The sequence below is a fragment of the Schistocerca nitens genome, chromosome 6 (genome assembly GCF_023898315.1).
Source record: "Schistocerca nitens isolate TAMUIC-IGC-003100 chromosome 6, iqSchNite1.1, whole genome shotgun sequence".
NCBI lineage: Eukaryota > Metazoa > Arthropoda > Insecta > Orthoptera > Acrididae > Schistocerca > Schistocerca nitens.
In genome coordinates this window covers 394,058,306-394,079,010 of record NC_064619.1, presented here as the reverse complement: position 1 = coordinate 394,079,010, position 20,705 = coordinate 394,058,306, and positions in this window count along the sequence as shown.

The following is a 20,705-nucleotide window of genomic DNA, read 5'->3' as shown; positions in this document are numbered from 1 at the left end:
CCGGTACTTCGGCAACAGAGCTTTTGTTAATTTAATAATGGCACAGTGTGGATGACACTGCAGCTGCTCTGTGCCCGTACGAACACAAAGCATCTTGAGCGTTCAGACCGTGTGTGGACTTGTCATCTCCATACATTCCACACGGCTTCGAGCGGAGAATTTCCCTCTGACGTTCAGCTGTAGGCACGAAATACTTGATATACAGTGCAGTGACTTTAGAGACTAACGAGTGAGGAACAAGGACAATTGAAGCGAATTGCGCTGGAGTAAAACGTAAAAGCGTTACTACCGCTAACGAGAGATCCCGCGGTAGCAGTAATTAAAGTAACGGCACGGTCTCTCAGGTAAAAAGCAACCTCTGACCTCAAATTTAGTCAAAGAAATTTCCGAGGAAGATAATAGCTTTTGCGTGGCTACTGGAATATGCACTACACCGTTACAGTGTATTTGAAAAATATTGTTAAGAAGCTTCAGCGAGCACAAATTAAAAATGAAAACTGAATACATTCCGACAAAGCCTTTTGGTCTGCTGGGCGCTTAGTATTGAAAAGCTCCAAAGGGTACATTGCAATGAAATGCTCTGAGCGATTAGATCTTAGATAACTTGCCGTAAAGCATTGGTTACCGTACTGTAATGGCGCTAACGAGGCCCATTTCCTACATCAAAGACACCTGAAAAGATAGCGAGAGGAGAGAATCTGTAGGAAATTGCTGAGATGTGAACACAATTCCAGCAGGATAGCATGACAACACCAATTAACTTAATAATTATACATAAAAAATACAAAATTGTGAATGTTCTTCATTATGAATTTATCCTCTAAGTACAGCTATGAGACAACCGAATAAAAAATTCAAACAGGTCGTATTCATTTAATATCACACACTCTCATGTATTAAGGAAGCACACTAAGGAGGATCATATTCATTTTGATATTTCAATCAGTCCACATAAAAATGACACTCAGTACAGTATGTAATCTGGCAATTCAATATATTTTTGTTAGCAATCATTCACTAGGCAAGGATACAAGAAGCACGCAGTTTAGGTCAAATATGGTTTAAAATAATTAAAAAGTTGCGCAGTAAAAAAATTTACACCTGCTGTATAATTGTATTTTCTGTTTCTCATTCCAGAAGCACATATGTACTATCAGTAGCCGTTTGACATCAATATATTTACTCGTCTACACAATGTCATCCAATTATGTTCACTGTACTACATTACTTGTTACTTGTTTTGTTTTCTTACATTGTTCATGTGGAGAAAACTTCAAATTTCAAGAATCTTACACTTATAAATATATTCATAAGACTATCAAGTACTAACTGATAAGCCACTTTGAAATTAAACAAAAGTAAATTACTCAAAACGTGTTTCCAGTGGCACACCAGACGACAAAAATTCACTTAAAGAGAGGACAGTTTAATGGAACGATTGCTATGGCTCCCATAATTCTTAAATTGGAATCGGCAAGAATAAGAGAAGAGATAAATTCCAGGAGCAGACAAAGGTTAGAATTTGTAAAAAATATTTACTAGAATGTTTTATGTATCAGGTATGTAAAGATGAAAATATTAGCACAAGGTATGAATATAGGAAAACTGTATCATATCAACCGCAAGACTTTGGAAACGCTGTCTGTCTCTACATAGGGATTAAAAGATCGGTTGGTTTCGTTCTTTTATTTTGTTACGGTACACTCAGGATTTCAGAATGCCTTAAGTGCTTTAAACGGTTTCCACCGACCAGTAGTCATCATCAGACGAAAAGTGCATGCTGCAAATGGTGACACAGAGTTGTCAACATAACAAAGGCAACGGGAATGTTACATCACTACTCACTAGTTACAGAAGACTGATGTAAAAGGGAAAAAAATTAGTCATCAACTCAAAAGTTTATTTGAACACCGCAGTGTTGTAATAGGCACTGTCCTACCGAAAGTTACATACCCTCACCTATCTCCAATCTAAGAATCGGCTCACCTAGTCGTCAGCCTACAGTTTAAGTTCTAATCCGAATTACGGAAGAACGTCTCATTTTTTTACGAACACAGTACATTGGCGGGGGAGAGAGGTAAATTAGGCTACAATGTGCTAGAAATAAAACCTACTTCGGAGATGTTGACCCTTGTACTTATGCACAATATGAGATTAGGGGGAACAAACAGAAGCTACCTATTTGTTGATCATCACTGTGAACACGCCTCTCTTGGGCAGTCACTCTAAAATACCATTTACGGCCATCAGAGCAACGAAAGCGGGTATTTTGCTTCCAGGATTACGCTTCACCAAGTGATGTGGCGCAATGGTTAAGGCACTAGACCAGCGTTCGGGAAGAGCTGTGTTAAAATGTCTGTCCAGTCACCCAGACTCAAATACCTGCAGTGACCCTAAATCGCTTAGGGCAAAAGCCCAGATGGCTCCTTTGTAAAGGACAGGGACACTTCCTTTCCTCATCCTTAGCCACTCCCAGACTGACGCCATCTTTAATGACCTTGTCAACGATGGGTCTCTAAACACTATTTTTAATTTACAACAGACTTCAGATCTAGTTATTCCATTATGTGGTTGTTTGCATGTACTCTAAGAACCTTCTTACATTACTTGGAAAGTTTATCCTGGCTGCCAGTATTTTATTTCCATACTTAAATTAATTCCCAATTTTTCGGAATCCTATAGCTGTTTCAGATTTTTCAGAACAGCCATGATCTAATAAAAATGAAATTGTAAATTCTTCGAAGTTTCCGCTTTTAAAGAATCAGACAACTGCTGCTTAGGAAATTAGTTTAGGAAATCAGGCACTATGGATTGTGCAAGAAGACTGCTATTTGAACAGCGAGTTTTATGTCCGAAATAGTCAGGACATAGAAAGAAAACTTGCAATAGCAAGGAAAACGTTCGTGAGGAAGAGACGTTTGTTAACATCTAATACAGAGTGTTCCATTTGTCTCACGACCGCACAGAGGGCGCAGCAGGTGGCGAGCAGTGAGCGCTCCGTGTCCCAGCGAATCAGGTGCCGTGTCGCCTGTCTAGTGCCGCAGTACTAAATTTGAAATATATGCAAATAAATTTTGTACTCGCACGTGTCATGCAAGTAGATGCTGGAACTGCTTTCCATTTTTTTTCCACGCATTTCTGACATCTACTCCAGAAATTATTTATCACGCAATATAATTCTCATTGAGAAATTTCATTAATTTAATCATGGATATTATCCCTGGTTTCCTGTAACGTGTGCGGATTTGTTGTGTACACTTCATCCTTTAGTACTCCCCAGAAACAGCAATCGCACGGGGTTAAATCTGGACTTCGAGTGACCCAGATATTGTTGCTAATGGTTGATTCATGGAACACATCGTGAACTGCGTGCAAAGAATCATTGGCCATATGAGCCCTCACTGAATCCTGGTGTAAAAGCGAAGCTTCACTGTCTTTCACTCACTCCATTAAAAAGGTTGCAAAATGTTTAGTACATATCGTTCACTGTTAACTGTGTCATTAAAAAGATTGAGCCTGTTAGCCTGTCACCACTAATTGCACACCACACTCCTATTTTCTGATAGTGAAGAGGTCCCTCATGAAATAGAATATGTGTAATGGCGCTCAAATGTCGACAGTTTTGGGAATTAATATACTCTTCTAAATGGTACGAAGCCTCGTCTGAAAATATAATGAGATGGGAAACAATTTCACCGTCATCCAGCTTTTTCAAAACCATACACTGTGTGAAGGATTACCATGTTTAAGTTCTTGCACTGTTAACTTTACATGACCTCAGCCCAAGTAAATTAGCAACTCTTTGTACAGAGATACAAGAAATTTGAGTTTTCTGTGAAAGACGTTCAAAGGATATTTCAGAGTACTTTTCCAGGTAGCATGCAATGTTATCGAGATGAGCTTTTGTAAGTATTGTATGTCGTTGTTTAAGCTTCTTGTCATGAACACTTCCCGTTTCACGAAATTTATTGACTAATTTGTGAATTGCATCAGGACTCGAAATTTGAACACCTGGAAACTTCAAACAATCTCCGGACAATACGGACAGACTCTGTAATCACATACGAACTGTAAATAAACACTCGTTGTGAAATTGAATAATTCGGGCTTGCCGTCGTTGCGTTCGCAGACTTCAATGTTACACTCGTCATATTTGTTTCATTCTTCGAATGACGCTGGCCGAAAAGGTGCGCAGAGCGGCATTAACAGGGGGACGTGAGCACATTTTATCAGCCTTCGTGGCTCCGGTGGACGGCAAACAGAACCCAGCGCGTGCAGTCATCAGATAACTAGAACACCCTATAGAAAGCAGTAGAAAGTTTTGTCTCAAAGTATTTGTTTGAGATTATCCTTGTATGGAAGTGAATCTTGAAAGATAAGCAATTGTAATACTTTGCCACCGGATGCTCATCACAAGATGGCTCCACTTACGCTCTAATGTGGACATAGAGAGTCAATCCCAAAAGCCAGACAGCTACAGATTAACTGAAGTTTTTCCTTCACTCTGAAAGTGTTGTCCTGTGTAAAGGCTGAGACTAATTGATAGCAGAAGGGTGCTGACGAGTCTCAAATGCCTGGAAGCAAGTGAACAAAGCACAGGCATTCCTTGCTAAAAACGAGTGGTTCCTTTGATAGGTCATAGCTTTCTTCACAACTCACAAATGCAGACAAAGGAATCAATTCTTAGTTCCCAGGTTACACAATTTCTGCTGTAACACTGGAAGAGGTAGGCGTGGTTACGCATCGTAGATCGTTCATTGGGTGAGACAGCAAATTGAGCCCACTAATGGCAAAGACGATACTACAGAAAATTCGGCACCCTGTGTAACAGAGTGGGAGGAAAGGGGTAGTCACAGGGACAGACAGTAAGGAGATGGGACGGCAGACAGTCAGTAAGGTAATTACTTTGAGTAATAGAAGAGACAGTTTGCCGTCCGGAAGTGTGCTCCATCTGTCAATTTGAATTTTGACGCATGCGCGGAGTACTCGCAGCGCGCTATAAGAGCGGAACGGAGCAAGTTTCCTTCAGTCATCGATGGCTCACCTGAAGATGACCGGCGGTTGCCCAGTCGAAATATTGTTCAATGCATTAAACAACGAAATTTTTTCGGACATTCAGTTTGCAGGGAAAATTTTAAAATTCACGAGAGACAGTCATGGATGAATGTAGACAATGATCGATCGATAAATGAAAGGACTCAGAGGTGCCTGAGAAGAGTGATTATTCGCCCCTCCTTCCTAGTCCTCCTTGCCCAGCTAAGGTGCCATGTCTATGGCCAATCAAAGCGCACCTCAGATTGTATAGTTGATCTGGGAATGGTGAATGAAAATGTTTTTAGGCATTTATCATTGTTGAATTCACTGAATTTTTGTTACTCTACATTTTTGTGACTCTTAAACGAGCATATCTTTGGCACTTGTTTTATCATATGTTTGGCTAAAATGTATATTAAAATTTGTAGTTAGTAATTCATTTTTAATTCCTTTTATTTATTTCATATCTTAACGAGAATAAAAGTTAATGTGTTGTATGAACTCGTTGTATCGTTTTGCAGATATGATATATCTAATATGTGTGTGTTATCTATATGTAAAAACTCTTTGTCCAATAGGGAAAAAATCTCATCTGTGATTTTAAAAAATTTAGCGAAAGTGACAATTGAGAGGAGTTATGACAATTGAGAGGAGTTAGTCTTATTAGGAACTCTGCAGTATACAGTTTTATGGGTAAGAACCTGTTGTTGATTAATCGAAAAGTAATAATTTCACAGAAGGAGAATTGGTTTTCGTTGTGGTAGACGTTGGAGAATTTTAAGCAAAAAAGAGAATTTTTGTATCGAGACAGAGTATGCAATGTAAGTGTGTGGAGACGGGCGGAATATAGAAGATTCCAGAAAACTACTCCATCACTATTGTAGCATGGGGTCATCGAGTTGTTTTCGAATAGAGGTTTTGTTCAAATGGTTCAAATGGCTCTGAGCACTATGGGACTCAACTGCTGTGGTCATAAGTCCCCTAGAACTTAGAACTACTTAAACCTAACCAACCTAAGGACAGCACACAACACCCAGCCATCACGAGGCAGAGAAAATCCCTGACCCCGCCGGGAATCGAACCCGGGAACCCGGGCGTGGGAAGCGAGAACGCTACCGCACGACCACGAGATGCGGGATGTTCAAATGGTTCAAATGGCTCTGAGCATTATGGGACTCAACTGCTGTGGTCATTAGTCCCCTAGAACTTAGAACTACTTAAACCTAACTAACCTAAGGACATCACACACATCCATGCCCGAGGCAGGATTCGAACCTGCGACCGTAGCAGTCACACGGTTCCGGACTGCGCGCCTAGAACCGCGAGACCACGGCGGCCGGCAGAGGTTTTGTTCTAAAAATTCAGTGAAGGAAAGGAATCGTAGGAAGGGAAATTAAGAAACAAGAAATGATCAAGAAACAGGATTTTCAAGTCATAATATTTGTCAAGTAAATAAAGTAGATGTCAACTGATAGTCAACACTAACAATACATTGAGAATTGAAGAATCTGAAATAGTTTCACCATGAAAACACGAGAATAATGTGGTTCCGCCGTGCTCGTGTAATGAACAGCTACATGCTTGGTTTAGATTGAGAAAGGAATGAGTTATGCCTATTCTAAGAACTGTTGTTACAAGTAATAGCTGTTATCAGCTATTTCATGTACAAAGGGCGGATCTGTAAAGAGTTTTCTTGCGAGGGCCAAATAGAGCTTTATTTGGAAGTGAACTCTCTATAAAGTGGCTATACGCTACGTAAATATACCGTTTAGCGATTGAGCATTGTGAAAATTTAAAACCATATCTGCACACTATCCTGGCACAGTCCACTCGCGTATCCAACCCTTACACAGTTCTGGAATTTTTCAGTGAAAGTGCATCAGAGTGACGGCGGGATTTTAATTTAATTTTCTCGAATTAAATTTTATTGACAAGATAGATGCAGCCATCCTAATTTGTTCCTGTGAACCATGGAACATAAGCAACATGATGACACCAGACATCATCAGAATCAGCAGGGGCACCAGGTGAGACAAGAGAATCTTTCAGCAGTTTATCCACTGCGCCAAGCATTTTTTCGCATCATGTGAATACGGAATCATAGTCAAGTAGACAGTTACAAAATTCCGAGAGCACTAAAATAGAATTCATTAACTAAAAAAGAAACGATCAGAGTTTATTACATTTTATTTTGCTATCAACCCAAAACATTCTTACAGATTGCAAGTGTCATCGTACCATTTAAGAAGAGAACACTAGTGCTTACACGTAAAATAACGCCTTGAACAGCTACTATAACAGATGACATTGAAATTACTAAATAGTTTGGTTTTTAAATACGTGCATGTCTAACAAAAGAAAGATAGATTCACATACGCTTCGTAAGAACAAGCAAAAGCTATCACATGCCGTGACATATTCCAGAAGTAGCAAAATATACACCTTTTACATTACAGTTACTTCTGAGTCTGAGTTGCTGTATGGCAGTGGTTTTACAAATTTCTGTCAGACGTGTCTATTTGTATTTTGGTAACTTAGTTCCTGTAAAAAAAAATTTGCGCTATCTTAACGACACGTCATGTAAGAGGTAACAAATATATTCACCCATGACGACACTTTCTAGAGAAAACAGTTGATTCTATAAGTAGTCGTAAATATACTAGACATTTCCCCACGACTTCATCCACGTATACATTTAACACATATATAGAACACACCTCCTCCTCCTCCCCTTCTCTAGGTCCATCTCCTCCTCCATCCACCTCATCTTTCCTCCTGTATCCGCCTATCTCCTCCTCCCCACTCTCTCTCTCTCTCTCTCTCTCTCTCTCTTCCTCCCCTACAATTTACCCATTTTCTCCATCCCCTCTCTCTGACCATATCCTATTCCTCATCTCTATTTTCATCCTACCTCCCTCTCTTTCTTTTACACCCACTCATTTCTCTCTCTTTGTCTCCATCCCCTCTCCCTGACCACATGCTGTTGTTCTTCTGTCTTTCTATCTCTCCCCCCTCTCTTCTTTTTCCACCTACTCACTTCCCTTGGCACCAGCCTTTTGGATCTCCTCCTCTCTTCCTGTCCATTACCTCCTGCTCCTTGCTCTGTCTGTCCCTTCCTCCATCTGCCTCAATCTGTCCCCAGCTATGCTCGTCAGAACATGTAGCCCCTGCAATACAGTTCAATAAAGCAGGCCAAAACCACTCACACAACACACCTATCAAGCAGGGCAGGCTACATCAGGGGCTTGAAAATCATTTGTTTGCCCCTGACATACAGGCCACCATGCAAACAAGATCGATAAAGCGGGTTGATACCACTCCAACAAAACATGCCTATAATGCGCAGCAGCCTACATGTTGGGGCCCAGAAAGCTGTTTCTTTCCACTGACATGTAGGCTAGCCTGAAATGCTTGTTATGCAAGGAAGTCTATATGCCAAGGGTTGGAAATAACACGATTTTACCCATACCTCCACTCTCATTTGATGTAGGAGGCTATAAACCCCACAGTGCACAGTGCTGATACTCCTGAGGTCTGCTGCTCCAGCACCAAATTTGGTTGAAATCGATCCATTGGTTTGGGAGGAGATTCTGGACTAAAGACACATATATGTAGGTTGTTGTTTTAACCAGGAACAACTAAATATCTCAAAAAATACGCACCATGTGAAAAATGTGTTGTAGGTGGGAAGTTAAGTTTTCAAATCAGACATCTGTCTGTGATAAAACTTACTATTCTACAATCCCACCACAGCTAACATGGGAGGTAAACTTTTATTTCAATTGATACACAGCCTCCTTTTTTATTACAGATTCGGATTCTACACAAAAACATACCGAGAGTTTACCCAACACATTTTATCCGCTCATGGTAGATGGCACTGTAATCGACAAAATTAAATTTTTCCAATTTTTGCAGTTGAGAAGCGACTCGATCGATTCTGCACTACATTTTAGACAAAAATGTGAAAAAAATAAACTTTTGTACTAAACAGTTTTTTTACTGTCAAAAATTTAATGCAGTTTTGGAAATTTGATTGCACAGTACAAGTTTTACACTTAGACATTTATAAGTGTGGCAAACAAGCTGCTTTTGTGTTTGATTCAGGGTATATTTCTGTGATTTCCCACCATTAGGATGCATGATTTTTATGAGTCCCCAAGAATTTCATTATCAGGGTGACTGCTTTTTTTTTCTTTTCTTCCGACAAACTGCCATAATTCTTACGCAGATTACAGTGTCATCTAACTCAAGTGGAAAAAGTTTTTTCGGATAAACCCTAACAACTTTTTAGCGTAGAATCTGAAACAATGAAAAAGGAGAGGAGGGTTCCCAAATGAAAATAAAAAGTTGATCCCCTTGTTATGGTTGGGGGAGTTAGGGGGTGGCCAGTTTCAGCACAGGCAGATGTCCCCTTCGAACATTAACTATTCATTTGGAACATTTTTTCGTAAAATACGCATTTTTCGAGATATTTAGTTGTTCCAAGTTAAAATTGACACATGTGGATTATTTATCTTGTAAGTGTGCCTAAATGTGTATGACACGGTACATTGCCGACTTAAGCTCCAGGTAGGAAGGAGCTTAAAATTTAGTGTATTAGTAGGTGTATCAGCATAGTATTAATTATTTTGGTTGGACTGAATCTAGCTAAGAGTGTGTCATTCTGAGATAAGTTCCAGTTTGGAGTGTTCAACTGGAGCATTGCTAGGTACTTGTGTACAAACCTTTTGCGACAGTGTGTTAAACGTCTACCATTTGTTTATTATAGGCGATGAGACACTGAAATTGAGATTAAGGTGTTATTATCAGTTGTTGCAGACAGCATTCTGGCATACATTAAAGGTACTCAAGAGCACGAAAACATCAGTGTGGGATGTTTAACGAATCAGGCATTGATGGGGTTATTACTTCGCATTATCAACCAGCAGAAGACTAACTAAGGATATCAGCAGGTAGAGAGAGCGTGGAAATAGATGCTTTTAACTCTATTACCAGATCAATTAATACTCGTAATTTCTGCATTTACTACACAGTGCAGAGAAGAAGAGGATAGAAGATTTTTGGAATATGATTTGGAAATGTGATACTCCAGAAGTACATAGAACATTATATGAGTAGATAGGGTAAGTGATGCGGAAATACTGATTGCCACGCGGAGTGGCCGAGCAGTTAAAGGCGCCATGTCACTAATCGTGCGGCCCCTCCCGCCGAAGGTTCGAGTCCTCCCTCGGGCTTGGGTGTGAGTGTTGTCCTTAGCGTTAGGTTAGTTTAAGTAGTGCGTAAGTTTAGGGACGACCTCAGCAGTTTGGTCCCTTAGGAATTCACACACATTTGAACATTTTTTGAAATACTGATTTGAAATGGAGAGAAAAGAGCGTTACGGCAGAACTTAACAAAAAAAGTGTTCTGCTGATAGGACGCATTCTCAGGCATCATGAAATATATATACAGATATGTGTTATCTCTTCTGTTGACGGAACAGATACCACTGGTGGTACAGCGACTATTAAGAAGCTATATGATAGGAAAGCGGGACTTCAACTGTCCGCAGGCTTGAAGTAAATCAGTGGTGAAAATAGAAAATTTCTGCTGGACCAGGACTCGAACCCATATGCTCCAGTTTTCTAGAACTGTTGCCTTGGTGATCCGGACACACTTCCCGTCTAATCCAAATTCTTAATCTGTCATTCACAAGTAGCGCCTGCTATCCATTAGTCCCACCGCTCGTAGCATTCGCTAAGTCCCTGCCTACATGCACTAAAGTAAGTCAACGGTGAAGGCTGAAAATTTGTGTCGGACCGAAACTCTGGATGCTCCGCTTCTCTAGAGCTACGCGCACTAGGGCTAATCGATGGGAGAGCTACATCTTCTTGACAGTTTGAGAATTTGGGTTGAATGTGAATCGTGTTCCGATGGCCAAAGCGGTTAAGACATGCATTCCAGAAACCCTGGTCCAACAAAAACTTTCAGTCTTCACCATTGATTTATTTCGGTGCCTGTAGGCTGTTGCAGTCCTGATTTCTCGTAAGATAACATCACGTAACAGTCAGTTTTGTTATGGAGGGAAGTATGGGGGTAAACTTGCAGAGGAAGTCCAAGGGCTGCCTACAGCAGAGAGGTTCAAATGGATGCAGTTTGCAGTAGCTATGAAGGGATGAAGAGCCTTCCACAGGGTAGACTGGGAGAGAGAGTTGCTTCAATCCACTCGTCAAACTGAAGACTAGATTAACATTACTAGTCTGAAGGTGCTTTAAAATCCATTTATATTTACCTGTTTCATATTCTAATTTTGGCAAGTGGCTAACCATTTAGGATAAATTCAGTTTTACTATATGTTTTTCACCGAACCTCATTATGCTGAATGTTTCTGTACAAACATTTTGTTCATAATTGACATGTTTCTCGTGTAGTTGATGAATATTCTGATGTAAGCCATTTTCTGTTTACTGCAATAAATAAAATGTTATTTAGTAACAGTAATCTGTTAATATTTAGGCCTGAATAACATAATTTTCGAATCTAACTCCCTCACCCATGCATTTGCATCACAACTTGGATGAAACATTTGGGTATTAAGTTTCTTCATTGATTCCCACAACAAATTTCTGCCAGTTGCATCAAACGGTGTGAATACGGCATGTATGTCTCATTAAAAGTCTTTTCTCAGTGAAAAAGCGATTGATGCGCCCGTCAGTAATTGTTTTGTGGTTTTCAATGAAGAAACTAGTTATCGCAAAGCATATGATTCAAATTCAATAACAAATGTACAGTCGTGAACAAAACGAGCGAGACCCCTCGCCTTTTCGTTATGCTGATCCGCACACCTTTAAACTCTGCTACACAACATAACAGGTAAGGTGACGAAGTGCTACCAACATACTATGCACAGGCGTGAAATTGAAAAACTATCCGAACTTTGTCAGACTGTTTTCAATCATATGTAAGACTATATTAACGCTGATTAGTGTGTTAATCACAACACGTAAATATAAGATATAAATGGAGGAAGAAACGTAATTAGTATGAACTCTACTAATAAAAATGAATTTCAGCTTATCGAGATAACATAACTGTTTTAGTAAGACAAAGTACCCAAGACCGTTACGAATTAGCAAAATACCACGCTCATTCGGCCGCGAAACGGTCTGTGTCAACGTTCAGACCAGTCAACTGGATTACCGTTGCTGAACTACCATGAAAGTGTGAAAATTTAGCAATGCATGAAGATTCATAACGAAATTCAGTTAAAAATCGTTCAGTGCCACACTTAAGTCAATTCAGTTATTGATAGAAGCAGAAAAAGTAGGCAGTAATTAATATAAAAATTTTCCGTGATCAAACGATCTGAGTTGCTGCCGAATACAGTGTATCGTCAGTAGACAGTATATACACTCCTGGAAATTGAAATAAGAACACCGTGAATTCATTGTCCCAGGAAGGGGAAACTTTATTGACACATTCGTGGGGTCAGATACATCACATGATCACACTGACAGAACCACAGGCACGTAGACACAGGCAACAGAGCATGCACAATGTCGGCACTAGTACAGTGTATATCCACCTTTCGCAGCAATGCAGGCTGCTATTCTCCCATGGAGACGATCGTAGAGATGCTGGATGTAGTCCTGTGGAACGGCTTGCCATGCCATTTCCACCTGGCGCCTCAGTTGGACCAGCGTTCGTGCTGGACGTGCAGACCGCGTGAGACGACGCTTCATCCAGTCCCAAACATGCTCAATGGGGGACAGATCCGGAGATCTTGCTGGCCAGGGTAGTTGACTTACACCTTCTAGAGCACGTTGGGTGGCACGGGATACATGCGGACGTGCATTGTCCTGTTGGAACAGCAAGTTCCCTTGCCGGTCTAGGAATGGTAGAACGATGGGTTCGATGACGGTTTGGATGTACCGTGCACTATTCAGTGTCCCCTCGACGATCACCAGTGGTGTACGGCCAGTGTAGGAGATCGCTCCCCACACCATGATGCCGGGTGTTGGCCCTGTGTGCCTCGGTCGTATGCAGTCCTGATTGTGGCGCTCACCTGCACGGCGCCAAAAACGCATACGATCATCATTGGCACCAAGGCAGAAGCGACTCTCATCGCTGAAGACGACACGTCTCCATTCGTCCCTCCATTCACGCCTGTCGCGACACCACTGGAGGCGGGCTGCACGATGTTGGGGCGTGAGCGGAAGACGGCCTAACGGTGTGCGGGACCGTAGCCCAGCTTCATGGAGACGGTTGCGAATGGTCCTCGCCGATACCCCAGGAGCAACAGTGTCCCTAATTTGCTGGGAAGTGGCGGTGCGGTCCCCTACGGCACTGCGTAGGATCCTACGGTCTTGGCGTGCATCCGTGCGTCGCTGCGGTCCGGTCCCAGGTCGACGGGCACGTGCACCTTCCGCCGACCACTGGCGACAACATCGATGTACTGTGGAGACCTCACGCCCCACGTGTTGAGCAATTCGGCGGTACGTCCACCCGGCCTCCCGCATGCCCACTATACGCCCTCGCTCAAAGTCCGTCAACTGCACATACGGTTCACGTCCACGCTGTCGCGGCATGCTACCAGTGTTAAAGACTGCGATGGAGCTCCGTATGCCACGGCAAACTGGCTGACACTGACGGTGGCGGTGCACAAATGCTGCGCAGCTAGCGCCATTCGACGGCCAACACCGCGGTTCCTGGTGTGTCCGCTGTGCCGTGCGTGTGATCATTGCTTGTACAGCCCTCTCGCAGTGTCCGGAGCAAGTATGGTGGGTCTGACACACCGGTGTCAATGTGTTTTTTTTTTCATTTCCAGGAGTGTATTGTCATTATACGTCGGGTGAAAAGGGTTTCGGCGAGTGCGATGACCGAGCGCTTCTAGGCGCCTCAGTCACGAACCACGCTGCTGCTTCAGTCGCAGGTTGGAATCCTACCTCGGGCACGGATGTGTGTGATGTCTTTAGGTTAGGTAGGTTTAAGTAGTTCTAGGTCTAGGAGACTGATGACCTAAGCTGTTTGGTTGCGTAATTCTTAGAGCCATTTTTTGACCTTTCGCGTAAATTCACATAAACGGCCGTATCTTTAGATTGCGTTGACATAGAAGCTCACTTTTTTACACCACCAAGGGACCGAATACCGCAGGAAGTGCGATACATTTCCGCTTATTATGTCTACCCGTAATCGAGGTAAACAGGTTTTAAGGGTTGGGTAGACAGATAGACGGTCAAGAAAGTGAGACTAATAGAGTTTCATTTTTTCCGACTTAGGTGACGAAGTCTTAACTACGACAGTTACTGAAGATGAGGGCCGCATAAATAATTGCCCCCACTCTTTATTCGAAATGCTCTAGTTGCAGTCTTAATACTTCAACATATTAATCGTAGATTAATTTCGATCCAAAACACGTCTACAGGAATGCAAATAAAATCCATTTGCCTATGCACGTGGTAATTCAGACCCCAGTATTAATGCCACCGCGTTTTAGAAGTGCGAGCATTCCCATTGCTAGCTACCTTAAAAATACTTCCGCTAATGAACGTTTTCTGGCTGTGGCGAGTCTAATGAAGAATTCGAAACAATGTAGAATACGTTTGGCAGCTATGTCGCCTTTTATTTCCTGGGGTGGTGCAGATTTATCGTACTATATTTACTCGCTAATAATAGTATTTTGTTATTTCGAATGATTGTCACATAAGTAGTGACATAAAGGTAGAAAATTCATGTTTTTCAGTCCAGAAACCTCTATGCAACAGAAACTGCCCATCATTTTGCCATTTTCATTGCGAAATTGCCGGCTTATTCATATCTAGGGTAATAATAGAGGGCTGTTTGCCTGGGTTAACTGCTAGCGTAGTGAAAGGTGTTTGCTGCTGCAATGGAGGTCTGGTTTGTTTTCGGTTCTAATCTCGATGGAGGCTGATAGACTATCAGTAAAGATATTTTAAGAAATTCTCGCGCCCCCAATACGTTTTATTGCTACCTTTATACTGTACTGGCGCTCTGTGGATGTCAATATGAAACTTGTAGAATTTCATACTTGTTACTGCCTACTTTTTCCACTTCTGTCAATAACTGAATTGACTTAAGTGTGGCACTGAACGATTTTTAACTGAATTTCGTTATGAATCTTCATGTATTGCTAAATTTGCACACTTTCATGGTAGGTCAGCAACGGTAATCCATTATGACTGGTCTGAACATTGACACAGACCGCTTCGCGGCCGAATGCGAATAATATTTTGCTGGGGTACTTTGTCTTACTAAAACAGTTATATTATCTCGATAAGCTGAAATTCATTTTTATTAGTACAGTTCATACTAATTAGCGTTTCTTCTTTCAGTTATATCTTATAGTTACGTGTTGTGATTAACACACTAATCAACGTTAATATAGTCTTACACATGATTGAAAACATTCTGACAAAATTCGGATAGTTTTTCAATTTCATGCCTGTGCATAGTATGTTGGTAGCACTTCGTCGCCTTGCCTGTTATGCTGTGTAGCAGACTTTAAAGCTGTGCGGATCAGCATAACGAAAAGGCGAGGGATCTCGTTCGTTTTGTACACGTCTGTACTTCTGGAAATACGGATCCGAAATAGTGTTCATTCAAGCCTACGTATTAACACAGCTGTTTTATTAAATGATTTTTTTCCAGGAGGTATATTCCGTATTTGCAACAAAATGAAAGGCAGTTTGTTTTTTGCTATACACATTTCGCTTCTTTTGTTGATGAAGCATCTTCACTGGCCTGTAATACACGTTTCTTTTTATACGTATAATAACTATATTACGCAGCAGTTACAATATGTTACTACTATATGTTACGTTTGTTCATGTTTTTCAGATTAGAAACAACTTTCGTAGCACAAATTTTGTGAGGTTCCAATATTTTTAGTCCATTTATGTTGTCCTGCAGATCTGTCTACTCTGTCCCCATACTACAGCTGGCTGATTCCCGGCGTTTCTCACTCACATTTATTATAACACATCACTTGCACATTTCATTGTATGATCAATATGTGTGTGTTTACAGTGTGTAGTATTGGCAACTGTCGCTGTGTGTCTCTCTTTCGTCTTTTGTTCGTGTTGTATATGTGGTAAGATATTTTTCATTTATTTTGTGTGTTTGTGAGGGTGGGTGGGTGGGAGGGTGGGTGAGGGGGTCTAATTTGTATTTTATTATGTGAGAACGTGTCGTTCCTTGTGACAGTATTTTTTTCCGATATTATTGCAACCAGTCGCCTTTTGTTTTGTTCTTCAGTTTTTATTGTCCCATTACCAGTTTCAAGCCGCCTAGCGATTCTTGCTTTTCCACCCATAACGTCACCTCTTGATCGTACTGCATGCTGCATATTATCCATCTTTCACTAGAGCTTATCCGTATTTGTCTCAGAATTTCAAACATCGTTCGCCATTTTATATTGTCGAAGGCTTTTTCCAGGTTGACAGATCCTATGAATGTATCTTAACTTTTCTTCAGTCTTGCTTCCATTCTCAACCCCCAACGTTACCTGGTATTTGTCTGAAAATTCCCTGGCTTTACAGTGGGTCATTACTCGAATAGCCCGCTCTACGTAACCCGCGTCCGGCCATCCGGAGTTAGGTTTTCCGTGATTTCCCTAAATCGCCCCAGGCAGATGCAGAGATGGTTCCTTTGCAAGGGCACGTCTGATTTCCTTCCCCATCCTTGACACAATCTGAGCTCGTGCTCAGTCTGTAATGACCTCGATGTTGAGAGACGTACAACCCACTCTCCGTTCCCTCTTCACTCTACTGACAGAATGAGAAGTATTAAACAAAAATACATTATCTTTACTGAAAGACATTTGGTCTGTCTAAAATGACAGCATTAACGATTCATTGCAATTTTACGTCTACGATTTTACTTTATGTTTTGTCAGTCGGACTCAGGAGACATATTCCTCCGCTAGCTCTGAGCTTGCAGTGTCTGGTTTTACTGTGTTCTTCAGTCATTACTACCGCCGGAAGAGTTAGTTCGGAGCAGTCGGCTCGGAAGGCGGGTGGTGCAGAAGCCATTAAGGAACGAGAAAATTGTCGTCCAATCTGTCGCCACGCACCGACCGAGGGGAGAGTCGCATCTCCCGCCCCATTCCCCTCCACCCCCACTCCCCGCCTTCCAGGCCGCACTCCTCTGATGAATGCCCTCTACGCAGCGGCCAGCCTCGTGTATCCAGAGATAATAGCCGGCTCTCAGGCTACTCAGCAGGAAAAATGGCGCTTTCTGCGCGCTCTCATATTTTTCCGCTTTCGCGAGCTACTGGCGACAGGTCCAAATGTTCCTCCCACTCCGTGGACAGAAATATGGATGATATGCAGCACATCTATACGGCGCCGCCGACCACGCTTCTCTCCAGGGTTGGAGGTTGCTCCAGGCGATGAAGGTACCTCCAGAACTCAACTAATCGTGGAAGCCGTAACTGCAAAGACTCTTATGGGTTCCCCACTATCAATCATAGTGGAGAAACCTGCACCACTGGATGCTGGCCTCCTCTAGACTTACACTATCGGATGAAAAGTGTCCAAACACCAATGTAGTGGACACTACTATTGGATGCAACTGTTCTTCGCCTATATGATGGGTTGAAATCTGCTGGGGACACTTTAGGTGAGGTTCCTGAATGTCTGTGAAGGAATGGCAGCCAATTCTTCCTCAAGAGCCGACCCTTATTCGGAATTGATGTTGAACGCTGAGATCTAAAGCGAAGTAGATGTTCTAACTCGTCCCAATGGTGTTCCATTGCATTCAGATCGGAACTCCGTGAAGACTAGCCATTCGCAGCCATTGTTTTACTGATGCTGCTTTATGACGGGGTACATCGCCATGCCATTACAAATAATCATCGCCTCCGAAATGTTCTTCTATTGTGCGTAGACCACACTGCTGTAAAATGTGTTCATATTGAGCCATGCGCGGCTCGCGTTCATCCCGTTTATTGCTTGTCATCTTCTGTTACGGTACTGCCGCCTCGTTTTCTTATTCCATTTACTGGCGTCACTAACTTCTTGCCTTACTTGCGCGTGAGTGGCATCAGCAGCGCTTATCGATAAGTGCACTGTCGTACCATCTCTGCAGCGATCGATAGTATTTCCGCGTCGTCGTGTGTCTGGAGTTCAGTTGGGAGCTCAGTCGGAGTTGGACCAGGAGGGCGGTCGGGACGCAGCAGCACTGGAGTCGGGGACGGAGCCCAGTGAGGTCCGCACAGCCAGTACCAGCGGGAACGACCGTTGGTTGGTCGTTCGGTCGGTCGTCTCACCGACGATGTGTATTTGGGTCGGTTCCTTCCTGTGCAGAGATGTCGATTGTATTCCCTCTGCATGGTTGGGTCCGAGCCAGTGTCTCCCGGACGTCGTCCGTCCGAAGGAAGTCAGTTCAGTTGTGTGCAGTAGTCGGGCACAGTGTTGGCAATCAGTAGGAGGCGGGATCGCACGGTGCAAATACGCACCGGGACCGTGGTCGACGCAAAGGGAAGGCCGTTGGTCGGTCGGTCGGCTGGTCGTCGCATGGCGACAAGTGGTCTTCTGAGCACTGACACCAGTATCAAATGTTCAAATGTGTGTGAAATCTTATGGAACTTAACTGCTAAGGTCATCAGTCCCTAAACTTACACACTACTTAGCCTAAATTATCCTATTAACCTATGCCCGAAGGAAGACTCGAACCTCCGCCGGGACCAGCCGCACAGTCCATGACTGCTGCGCATAAGACCGCTCGGCTAATCCCACGCGGAGACACCAGTATCAGTCGGGGAAGAGTTGGTAGCCAGCAACAGTCTGGTCCGTATGGTGTTAGTATTCCCCGGGACCGCTGTCAGCGAAGGTGGGCTGCCGTTGGTCGTTTGCTCGGCCGGTCGTCTCAGTCGATGACGTCTTGGATCCTCAGGACGAACACCATTTTCTGAGTTGGGATGTGGCTGGACCTTGTTGGTTCATTGGAACTGAGCAGCGACGCAGTCTCCAGAGCGCGAAGCCAGGCCGGGGCTTTTGGCGGCGGGCACGCGCTGTTCCATCTGGAGGCGCTAGCTGTGCGGGCGACTTTTCGCTTTCTTCCGAAACAGGATCCTCAAGCTGAGTAATTAGTTACCTGTTCTTAAAACTCAACTGTTACGATTTGTTCGTTATTTGTGCAATGTTGTTTTCTCAGCCCGTGACGCGTGTGATAACCAGTTGTGTGTTTTCTTGCCTAGAATCTGCTGCCTCCGGTAGTGACTTGACAGTTGTGACTCGTGTTTTCGGATTCTTTTTAACTCGCCTTGAGTGATGTTTGATGCCTTGATCTTTGTGAGGCCCAGTTTGAAGTTGAATAAAAATCTCTCGGTGTACATGCCGCGTCAATTCAGGATAAAACTCCAAGCTTTCGACCACTACCTCCATGGTCGTCGTCAGGGCTAAAACTGACTGTCGTGAACTAGCGATGTTCCCGCTTTTATAAGCAAAGGACGGCTTCTTATTGGCTGGAATACGTCATAGCAACAGCGATATGGCGCGTAGTGAAGTGGTGCCCTCTTCTTCCGTAGATGTAGTTTCTATCCCGCGTTGCTTGCAGCCGTCCTTGCAGCCGTCCTTTGCTTATAAAAGCGGGAACATCGCTAGTTCACGACAGTCAGTTTTAGCCCTGACGACAACCATGGAGATAGTGGTCGAAAGCTTGGAGTTTTATCCTGAATTGACGTGGCATGTACACCGAGAGATTTTTATTCAAGAAATACGTCGCGAAAGACTTCGTGGCCATATCAGTTTGAAGTTATTGGTATCTCGGTTTACTCTTCATCGGCCGATATTTGCCATTATCTGTGCAGTTGGATCTGACCGTTGGAAATCGGTCTGATTGTCGGTCGGGCGTGAACCGTCCTTGGTTGTGTTGCCTTCCGATTAAGAGCTTGTCGGTCGGGCTGCCTGTCTCACCTAAGCGTGCGTTAGTGTTACTTCCCAAGCCGACCATTGGAACCTTCTGAGCGCCGCTCCTTCTGTTTTACATAGTCATTTCCTTTTATTTTTAAGTATTGTCTGTGGCCTTCAGCCAAGTTCGAACTTATTTAAATTGCAAGGCTGTTCTTTTAGGCCTTCAGCCGTAAAATTGTTTTCTGCATGGTGCGTGTGGCCTTCAGCCGAGTTTTAATCTCTCTTAAATTAGAAGTTCAAATCATGTCTTGCCCTTAAGTAATAAGATTGTTATTCTTTAGTATGAGGCCTTCAGTCGAGTTTTACACGAAATATTTTAAGATAAGGCCTTCAGCCTTTTGAAATTGGAAGCTCTTCTTCCTAGGCCTTAAGCCATTAAATTGTTTGTTGATATGCGTCCTTCAGCCGAGTTTTCAGCCTGTTTAGAATTAACATTGAAAATCTTTGTTTTAACGTTAAGCCGTAATGTGTGGCCTTCAGCCGAGTTCTGTGGGAGAGATTTAAGCTAAGGCCTTCAGCCTATTTTTGTTGAAGAAAAAACCTTTAAAAAGATGCGAAACTTCCAGAAGAACTGCTGCATCTCAATTCCTTGCTTAGGCCTTGGGCCTTGGATTTTCGTATGTGGCCTTCAGCCAATTTAAATTAAATCAAAGGAGCTCTTTCGTTAAAACCTTGAGAATTTTTAATTCTCGCTTATTGTGTGTTTCAACGAATAAAGTTTATTCGTTGAGTGCAGCTGACAGCAACTTATTTTGG